Source organism: Elgaria multicarinata, chromosome 11, assembly GCF_023053635.1.
Source record: "Elgaria multicarinata webbii isolate HBS135686 ecotype San Diego chromosome 11, rElgMul1.1.pri, whole genome shotgun sequence".
Classification (NCBI taxonomy): Eukaryota; Metazoa; Chordata; class Lepidosauria; order Squamata; family Anguidae; genus Elgaria; species Elgaria multicarinata.
In genome coordinates this window covers 46,030,331-46,040,785 of record NC_086181.1, presented here as the reverse complement: position 1 = coordinate 46,040,785, position 10,455 = coordinate 46,030,331, and positions in this window count along the sequence as shown.

Sequence of the window (10,455 nt, the reverse complement as noted above, 5' to 3'; positions counted from 1 at the left end):
TCACCTGGGCGTTGAGACAGGTAGCCTTTATAGTCCCCTACCCCTCCCATCTCCTGGGTGAGTCAGATTTTTCTGGGTCCTGTCCAGCTGGGTGACGTGAACCCTTTACCCTCCTCTGTTTCAGGCAGCTGCTATGAAAGAGAGACAGAAAGAGAAATGGCAAAAAGTCTATCTCAGACTCCAAAGCCCAGCAGGGTATCAGATCACATAGGGTGACCCTATGAAAAGGAAGGCAGGGCTCCTGCAGCTTTAACCATTGTGATGAAGAGGGGGATTTCACCAGGTGCTGCATGCATACAAATGATGCCTGCTGAAATCCCCTCTACTATGCAACTGTTAAAGATACAGGAGCCCTGTCCTCCTTTCCATAGGGTCACCCTAGATCACGGACTTGCTACATAGAATCAAAGCGTTGGAAGGGGGCCTTAGAGATCATGTAGTCCAACCCCTGATCTCAGCATCCCTGACAGCCGCCCAGTTTCTTAGACACCACCAGCAAAGGAGAGACTGCCAGCTCCTGAGGCCGCCAGCTAGTTCCACCGCTGAACAGCTCTCAGGAGGTTTTCCCTAATGTTTAGCCAAAACCTGCTTGCAATTTCCAATCCTTGGTTCTAGTCCTGCCCTTGGGAGCAACAGAGAGCACGTCTGCTCCATCCTCTACACAACAGCCCTTCGGATATTTGAAGACAGTTGTCATAGCTCCCCTCCTCCTCTGCCTCCTCCAGGCTAAATAGACACAGCCCCCTCGGCTCAGCTATGATTTAAGGCCAATCTCCCCCTCTTGAAATCTAACTCCTTGGTTTTGCCTTTACTTGGTTTTGCCTTCACTTCTCACCACTGTCCTATTCTAAAAATATTCACACAAAAAACAAATAAAGGCAGGATCCTGTTTAGACGGGGGAGTGGAGTACAACTGGACAACCATCTGTCAGGGATGCTTCAGGTTGGGGTTGGACTCGATGGCCTTGTAGGCCCCTTCCAACTCTGCTATTCTATGATTCTATGATTGTAGGGTGGATTCCTGCATTGAGCAGGGGGTTGGACTCGATGGCCTTGTAGGCCCCTTCCAACTCTGCTATTCTATGATTTTTGATTCTAGGGTGGATTCCTGCATTGACCAGGGGGTTGGACTCGATGGCCTTGTAGGCCCCTTCCAACTCTGCTATTCTATGATTCTATGATTCTATGAACTCCCCCCATCTAAATAGGCATAGGATTGTGCCCTAAATGTAACTGGCTCTTAAATTGCCCAGGGGCTCACTTTAACACACCCTTCCCCCATCTTGTGCCCTTCAGATGTGTTGGACTACGACTCCTAGTATCCCCAGCCACAAAGGGCAAGAGCTACCTTTCCTATGTGCTACCAGCTCAAACAGATCAGTTCTCACACCTCACAAAGAACTCCTGCAAGAGGTGCTGCGTAGTTCCAAACTGACTGAGCGAATGTCATAAGAAAGACACCAGTTCTACTGTCTGCTGTTCTGGGTCACTGTAAACAGGTTCTGGGGCTCGGCCCTTGGTGAGGAAGCCCCAACTCAAAGAAAATTATGGCCAGAGGGAATCACACTGAGTGAAACAGTCCAAAGCGCTTCATTCAGTCTCCTCTTCCTACCACTGCCCAAGAAAAAACAGTTCCATTTTTTTTTCTAGTCCATGAGGACCAGAAACCAAATGACTCTTTACTTCCATGCTGCTAGATTCTGGGGCAGCCTCCTGTTCTTCGGCGCCGTGTCAAGAAACAAAGGGTATAAGGAAATGTTCTCTGGGTTATTTATTGTAAGTCTGTGTCGCCCACATTTCCACAGGCTGCAAAGCAGCTTTCAACAAAATATGAGAGGGGGGGAAAGAAATCTAAGCCATAAATTAAACAACAACCATGAAAACCAACAACATACTCATAAAAACAGCAAAACAGCAAGGGCAGATAAATCCCAGCAATACAAAGGAGCCAGTAACAACACTACAGACCATCTGTTCAAATACCGTCCGTGGATAAGAAGGTCAGTCCCTTTCACTGACTTCTCTGGACAGGGCATTCTATAGACGGGGTGCCCCGATGGAAAAGCCCCTATCTTATCCACCTTGTGCCCACAGATAGGGTAGGCTATACACCAAATGATATAAACATGCACATCTAAGACACGCCTCCCTCTCAGCGGAGGCAGGGAATGGTGCTAGCCTATATAATGCTGTTTCCCAGGTCCTTATCAGGGGCAATGTTTGCACAAAACGTGATGTGGGTGAGTTCACACATCAGAAACCAGCAGGGCTTGGAGATCGGAGAGTCCCAGAAGCAACACGCAAGATTTCAGATTACTGCACTTTGGAATCAAGGCCAAAGGTTTCGTTCTGCCTGAAGGGAAAGGCTTAGATAAACAAAATGGTTTACACTGGGTGCAAGGTGCCGTGATTTGCAATGCCAATTTCGGCACAAAAAAGCACATTCTACAGTCCCAGGGATCTCAGGGGGCCGAGGGACCATGTCAACCCCACACAGCCCTGAGGGGAGAGCAGGCAACCGCACAGCAACATCAGTGCAGACTCAGAAGCTACGGTCCCTTACAGGCATTTTGACGCGATGCAAAAGACGGTGTGATTTCAGTGGACTGTTGGTTTGGAATCGTTTCTGCTTCCCTGGTCCGGGTCTGGTTTTGTTGTATGAAGCGGTTTTTCTGCTGCTCTTTGCTATTTATTTCTTTTCGTATTCTTTTCTTTCTTTCTTTCTTTTTGTACACTGATCTTTTCTTTTAGATCTTGGGCTCATCTACGCCAAGCAGGATATTCCACTATGAAAGCAGTTTGAAAGTGGCATATAAAAGGCAGGAGCCACACTATTGCTTGATAGTGGTATTGAAGTGCACCGACAACTGTTGGGGCCCATTGACTCATACCAGATACCGCTTCCATACCACTTTCATAGTGTTATATCCTGCTTGGTGTAGATGTGTCATGGTAGGGTGACCATGCGACCGGATTTGCCCGGATTTGCCCGGGTTTTTGATGGCAAATCCGGGAGGGGAAATCCGGATTTTCCCCCAAAGAGCAACTCTAATGGGAATAAACAAAAATGCTTATAACTCCATCATTTTTTAAGATAAAGACATGACACTTGGCACAATGGTAGCTCTTAGGAAGGGCTTTAGTCATACCAAATTTGAAACAGATCTGTTCATCCATTGATTTTTTAGGAATTTTTTAAAAAATGAGGTTTTAAAATTATTATTTTTTAAACTGACATTTTTAAAGATAAAGAGCTGAAAGTTGGCACCATGATAGCTTTTAGGTGGAGCTTTAGCCATACCAAATTTGAAACAGATCTGGGGCCAGTAGCAAACCCTGTTAACAACAACAGCAGCAGCTTGCAATGAGTGAAGATACAGTCAGAAAAGATATTTGAGGGAAGGGGAGAATGTAACACACAGAGTATAGCAAAAGCTTCAAAGTACAGCAAAACCTGTAAAAGTAGGAGTGAGTGAAGTTAATTTCAGATACATTGAATCTCTCACTTGTTCTTTATTTCAGTGATTTTAACATTAAGATGTTATGTAGAAGAGATTTGTCTTAAATGTGTGCTGTAAAATCAGACATGTGACCAAGGCTATGTTCGGGTGGGCACGCCCCCTTGGTACTGGACACGCCCCCTTGGGGGCGACCATGTTGTCCTCCTTTTTGGTTTCCAAAATATGGTCACCCTATGTCATGGGCCCCAACAGTTGTCAGTGCACTTCAGTGCACTATAAAGCAGTGGTGTAGATCCTGCAGTGCACTTCAATACTGCTATAAAGTCATTCGTGTGGCTCCTGCCTTTTATATATCGCTTTCATACCGCTTTCGTAGTGGAATATCCTGCTTGGTCTAGACGAGCCCTTTGGTGTGTTTTTTTATGATGCTCTTGTTTCGAAAGCCATCCAAAAGAACTTTTGATCCAGGTCCCATGTCTTGCAGATACTAACAGAGAACTCTGTTCTCCAAATCACGTGAGGTCCTGGTTCCTCTCTATTTGGCCCTGGTTAGGCCTCATCTAGAGTATTGCGTCCAGTTCTGGGCTCCACAATTCAAGAAGGATGCAGACAAGCTGGAGCATGTTCAGAGGAGGGCAACCAGGATGATCAGGGGTCTGGAAACAAAGCCCTATGAAGAGAGACTGAAAGAACTGGGCATGTTTAGCCTGGAGAAGAGAAGATTGAGGGGAGACATGAGAGCACTCTTCAAGGACTTAAAAGGTTGTCCCACGGAGGAGGGCCAGGATCTCTTCTCGATCCTCCCAGAGTGCAGGACATGGAATAACGGGCTCAAGTTAAAGGAAGCCAGATTCCAGCTGGACATCAGGAAAAACTTCCTGACTGTTAGAGCAGTACGACAATGGAACCAATGACCTAGGGAGGTTGTGGGCTCTCCCACACTAGAGGCCTTCAAGAGGCAGCTGGACAACCATCTGTCAGGGATGCTTTAAGGTGGATTCCTGCATTGAGCAGGGGGTTGGACTTGATGGCCTTGTAGGCCCCTTCCAACTCTGCTATTCTATGATTCTATGATTCTATGAAATACCAGTCCGTAGGGTTGGTGGGCAAAATGGCACCACCAAGAAGGAGCGATCAGCAGGGTCAGGGAATGGAATGGAATGGAATGGAATAACCTGGAAAGGGCATTGCTGGCTCTGGCCGGCACTTTGAACAAGAGCGCTCCCCAGGGCAACATTCCTATATAAACCAGAGTTACCTTTGTCTCTTCCATGACCTGGGACGCCACCTTGTGGTCGGAAAAAGGCATGGGAAGTTGGTCCATGGGGGCGGGGGAGTGAGGGCATCCCCTCTACAGCATGCTTTAGGCCCCGTCTATATGACAACGGGATTGCTCCTCATTGAATATAAACCTGAATTTTCATTGATTCGAATCTAGCAGCAGCAGCAGCGATTTATCTCCTGAATTTTATTTTATTTTTTGGGTAGCGCAGTGCAGGAGCATTCACACACGTGCAAGGCACCCTTCATATGCCAGTCATTCAATCAAGGCATTAGCCTGTCAGTACTGAGAAATTCACCCTTCTCCTTGCCAACGCCCCTCCCCCCAGTCCCCGTGCGCCCGGCCATCTCCAGCTGGCGAAAGCACACACACGCACCCTGCCCCTTCTTTGCGCGTGAGGCGCAACTGCGCATACGCGCCTTACCGCGTTTAAAACCCTGCGCTACGGCGAATGGATGGCTGCGTCCTGTGTCCTGAAAACGCGGATATGCGCATTTACGTTGGGGGTGAAGAAGCCACATAGACAAGCCCTAGGACTACTCAGAATATCACAAAGTTGTGAGCAAGCTTTTGGGAGCTCCAGAACTCCTTATCAGGCTGGGTGCTAAGCCAACTGGGGAAGAGAGAAACTAAGACAGCACTCTTGGTGTCAAGTAGTGAAGCAATTAGGGCACTTTAGACTTAATGGTCTCACACAGGGTTGGCATCACGGGTCGGACACCTGATGAGGCTCCACACCTCAGCAGGGTCCCTTTGATAACAGCTCCTTAGACTTACTCCTCTTCCTCATTGCACCCTGCTTGGTCACTGGTGAGGAGGCAGGAGACTCAATGAGGGAGAGGGAGCTTGGAGGGTGCCTTGTCCAAAGGGGCTTCTAAAAGCCAGCACTGGTCTTTCTGGGGCATGGGGGGTGGGGGGTGGAGGCGGGGATGTGCAGTGCTCTTTAAATGGCAACGTGCATCACTTCACTTCCTTCAAAACGTGGCAAGCCAGTGCTGGCGTCTTTGGGGGCCCTCCTGCGCATTCTGCTGTGTAGCCCCTTGACCTCTGCCCCAAAGTCCTGTCCCGATGGCCCCGCTGACTACAAAGCCTGCATTTAAGCGGCATTATAAGAAAAGGAATCGAGAATAAAACTGCCAGGATCCTACTGCCTTTATACAAATCTATGGTGCGACCACACTTAGAATGCTGTGTACAGTTCTGGTCACCTAAAAAAGGATATTATAGAGCTGGAAAAAGTGCAGAAAAGGGCAACAAAAATGATTAAGGGGCTGGAGCAATGACCATCTCCCCTAGGAGGGAAGGTGACAACAACAGCTGGGATTGTTTAGCTTGGAAAAGGAGGCTGAGGGGAGCATGACGGAGGTGTACAAAATGATTCTTGGTGTGGAGAAGGTGGAGGGGGACACATTTTCTCCTTCTCCCATAATACTAGAATCCCAACAGGGTCATCCCATGAAGCTGATGGGTGGGAGATTCAGGACAGGTCAAAAGAAGGACTTCTTCACAAAGCAGAGATAAACTGTGGAACTCACTACCACAAGATGTAGTGATGGCCCCCAATTTGGATACAAAAGAGAGCAGGGCTCCTGCCTCTTTAACTATTGTGACGAAGAGGGAATTTCACCAGGTACTGTATGCTTAGAAAGCTGAGCGAAGGAAGAGAGATGCTTTTGAACTGTGGTGTGGGAGGAAAATTCTGAGAGTGCCTTGGACCGCAAGAAGATCAAACTAGTCCGGACTCCAGGAAATAAAGCCAGACTGTTCACTTGAGGGAATGATACTAAAGGCAAAACTGAAGTACTTTGGCCACATAATGAGAAGACAGGACACCCTGGAGAAGATGCTGATGCTAGGGAAAGTGGAAGGCAAAAGGAAGAGGGGCCGACCAAGGGCAAGATGGATGGATGGATGATATTCTGGAGGTGACAGACTTGACCTTGGGGGAGCTGGGGGTGGCAACAGCCGACAGAAAGCTCTGGCGTGGGCTGGTCCATGAAGTCACGAAGAGTCGGCAGCGACTGAACGAATAAACAACAAACATGCAACTGTTTAAGATACAGGAGCCCGGTCTTCCTTTTCATATGGTCACCTTATGCAGGGAGGGTTTGGGGCTGGGGATTGCAGCAAGTGTAGAGGGCTAACTCTTCCCTCTGCAGACAGGACACACAGCAGTGAGTCTTTTTTTAAAGCACCCGTTGGAGCCAATGGAAGCTTTTAAAAAGCCTACCTGATCCCTGGCGGCAGGGCAGGACGGGGCAAGCGGCCGACAGAGGAGGCTGCCCCAGACCTGCATCAGCCCTCCGTGTTTCTTTCCCAGCCCTGCCTGGAGATGCTGGTTATCGAACCTGGATCTTTCTCCATGCAAAGCATCTGAGCTGGGAGCCTTGCCTTGGGTGGCTCCTGACGGCCCCCTATCCAGACACCGCTCTGCCCCCAAACAGGGTTGGTGCCAGAAAGATGGCTGCCTCACACGCCAGGGTGGCGTGGGTCCTTCCCATCAGGCTCCAAACTGCTTTGCGGAATGATGCGGCCACCTTCAGGGGCAGGCGCCACCTGACAACCACGTGTTGGGGACATGGCACGGAGGAGGCCGCCTGTTGCCTTCATAGAACCATAGAATAGCAGAGTTGGAAGGGGCCTACAAGGCCATCGAGTCCAACCCCCTGCTCAATGCAGGAATCCACCTTAAAGCATCCCTGACAGATGGTTGTCCAGCTGCCTCTTGAAGGCCTCTAGTGTGGGAGAGCCCACAGCCTCCCTAGGAAACTGATTCCATTGTCATACTGCTCTAATAGTTAGGAAGTTTTTCCTGATGTCCAGCTGGAATCTGGCTTCCTTTAACTTGAGCCCGTTATTCCGTGTCCTGCACTCTGGGAGGATCGAGAAGAGATCCTGGCCCTCCTCTGTGTGACAACCTTTTAAGTATTTGAAGAGTGCTGTCATGTCTCCCCTCAGTCTTCTCTTCTCCAGGCTAAACATGCCCAGTTCTTTCAGTCTCTCTTCATAGGGCTTTGTTTCCAGACCCCTGATCATCCTGGTTGCCCTCCTCTGAACACGCTCCAGCTTGTCTGCGTCCTTCTTGAATTGTGGAGCCCAGAACTGGACACAATACTCTAGATGAGGCCTAACCAGGGCCGAATAGAGAGGAACCAGGACCTCACGTGATTTGGAAGCTCTACTTCTATTAATGCAGCCCAAAATAGCATTTGCCTTTCTTGCAGCCATATCGCACTGTTGGCTCATATTCAGCTTGCAATCTTCAACAATTCCAAGATCCTTCTCGTTCGTAGTATTGCTGAGCCAAGTATCCCCCATCTTGTAACTGTGCCTTTGGTTTCTATTTCCTAGATGTAGAACTTGGCATTTATCCCTATTAAATGTCATTCTGTTTTTTTCAGCCCAGCACTCCAGCCTATCAAGATCACTTTGAAGTTTGTTTCTGTCTGCCAGGGTATTAGCTGTCCCACCCAATTTTGTGTCATCTGGAAATTTGATAAGTGTTCCCTGCACCTCCTCGTACAAATCATTAATAAAAATGTTGAAGAGCACTGGGCCCAGGACTGAGCCCTGCGGTACCCCTTCGTGGCCTGCATTTGGGGACAGGGTGTGTGTGTGCTGGCTAGCCACTGTGAGAAACAGCACCATGTATTCAGCGGCCCCTCAATTTGATGCAGCAACAGGGCCTCCTTTCTCGCGTTCTCAAACTCCAGGGCTCGGGAAATAGCTGACGGCCTTCGCATGAGTCACCAGTAGCTGCTTCACAGCACAAGCAGCAACACAGAACACACACCCACACACCCTGCACACTTGTGTGGGCAAATCCGGCTGCCGCCTGATCCCCAGGGGGAAGGCGTTTCCACCCCTGGATTCCGGAGGCAGGTTGAAACACCTCTTCCCCGCTCTTCACCCATACTTGACTTTCTGCAAATTCACTCTGGGCTGCTCTCTCTCTCTCTCTCTCTTTCTCTCTCTCTCCTCGCCTTCCCCATTCGCAGGCTCTGCACGATGGTAGCACAGATTTCATCCACCCAGTGCCTTCCAGTGTGTTGGACTACAACTCCCATCATTCCCAGCCAGCATGGCAAATAGGTCAGGGGGGAAGCTGTTGTGGCTGGAGGAGATACGCAGAGCAAAGACTGGCAAAAGTCCAGGAAAGAAAGCATTTCTTGGAGGCACAGGGAATTCTCCTGCGGAATTCACTGCCCCATGATAGGCTCTAGTTTAGGGTTGCAGCAGCAGAAAGCAGAGGCCTGAGGCGGTAGCGTGAACCCTTTTGGGTGGGTGAGTGAGAGGGGCTGTTGTTAAATGGAGGGGAGAAAAGCCAGGTGTGTTGACCCTAAGAAAAATGCCTAAATCCATATTTACTTATTTATTTGAAGGATATTTTCCCCCACTCAAGCAGCTTACAGTCATTTAGCCAAGAAGGCAGCCCCTTCCTGCAAGGCTTGCAATCTAAACAGACATGACACACAAGGAAAAGCATGTGAGGAGGGAAGAGGAAAAGGTTAAGTAGACTGTCAGCAGGACTGGTGGAATGGCCCTGCTTTCCCTTTCAGCTCCTGGTGGGGGGTCAGGGTGGGAGGGCAGTCCATTTGGAGCAAGTGTAACCTCTATGGAGTAGATGGTTTGGTCCCTTGGGCGGGGCTCTCACTCTGAGCGAGAGGCCTGGAGAAGCAGCAGCAGAGAGCAGGAGAGCCAGTTCTGCTGAAAGTTATGTGAATTCTGTTTAATTATAAGCCCTTATCACCTTGTCTAAGGTAAATTCAAATGTTAATTGTGTACAGTAGCATTTCAAGGGGGTGGGGAATCATTTTTTGTATTGATAATTGTACTAATTATATTATTGCAGGGCTAATACTCTGTAGTGTCTTGTTACTCCTTGGGGATTGCCCTGGGAATTAAAAGTTGAACAACTCTACGAAAATGGACTCCCAGAGTACTGGGAGTCCCTGCTTAGGCCTCATCTAGAGTATTGCGTCCAGTTCTGGGCTCCACAATTCAAGAAGGACGCAGACAAGCTGGAGCGTGTTTAGAGGAGGGCAACCAGGATGATCAGGGGTCTGGAAACAAAGCCCTATGAGGAGAGACTGAAAGAACTGGGCAGGTTTAGCCTTCCAACTCTGCTATTCTATGATTCTAAGGTGCTCCATGGAATAATATGCTGCAATGGATGGGTGGTGGTGGTGGCCACTGGCAAACATGGTGTTAACCGGGTGCAATCCTGTGCATGTTTAAACAGAATGCTCTAATAAAAGGGAATGGAGATGAGGGAGATAGGAGCAAGGATAGGAAAAATCAAGGCTTGTATAACTTCTCCTACTGTGGGTTCTGTGGGGCTTAATTGGGCTATTGGGCGGTATAGAAATGCAATAAATAAAAAAATAAAACAAACTCGCAAAGAATATATATATATATATATATATATATCCTTAATAAAACATGTCTTTACTAAACATTCAAACACAGAAATATGCCACAGTCTGTCCTTCTTTGTGCAACCACCATCACAACAAATATGGATTTCTTGCTTGCAGCTCAATCCTGCTTGGTGCGCTGAGTAGAATCACAGAATAGCAGAGTTGGAAGGGGCCCACAAGGCCATCGAGTCCAACCCCCTGCTCAGTGCAGGAATCCACCCTAAAGCATCCCTGACAGATAGTTGTCCAGCTGCCTCTTGAAGGCCTCCAGTGTGGGAGAGCCCACAACCTC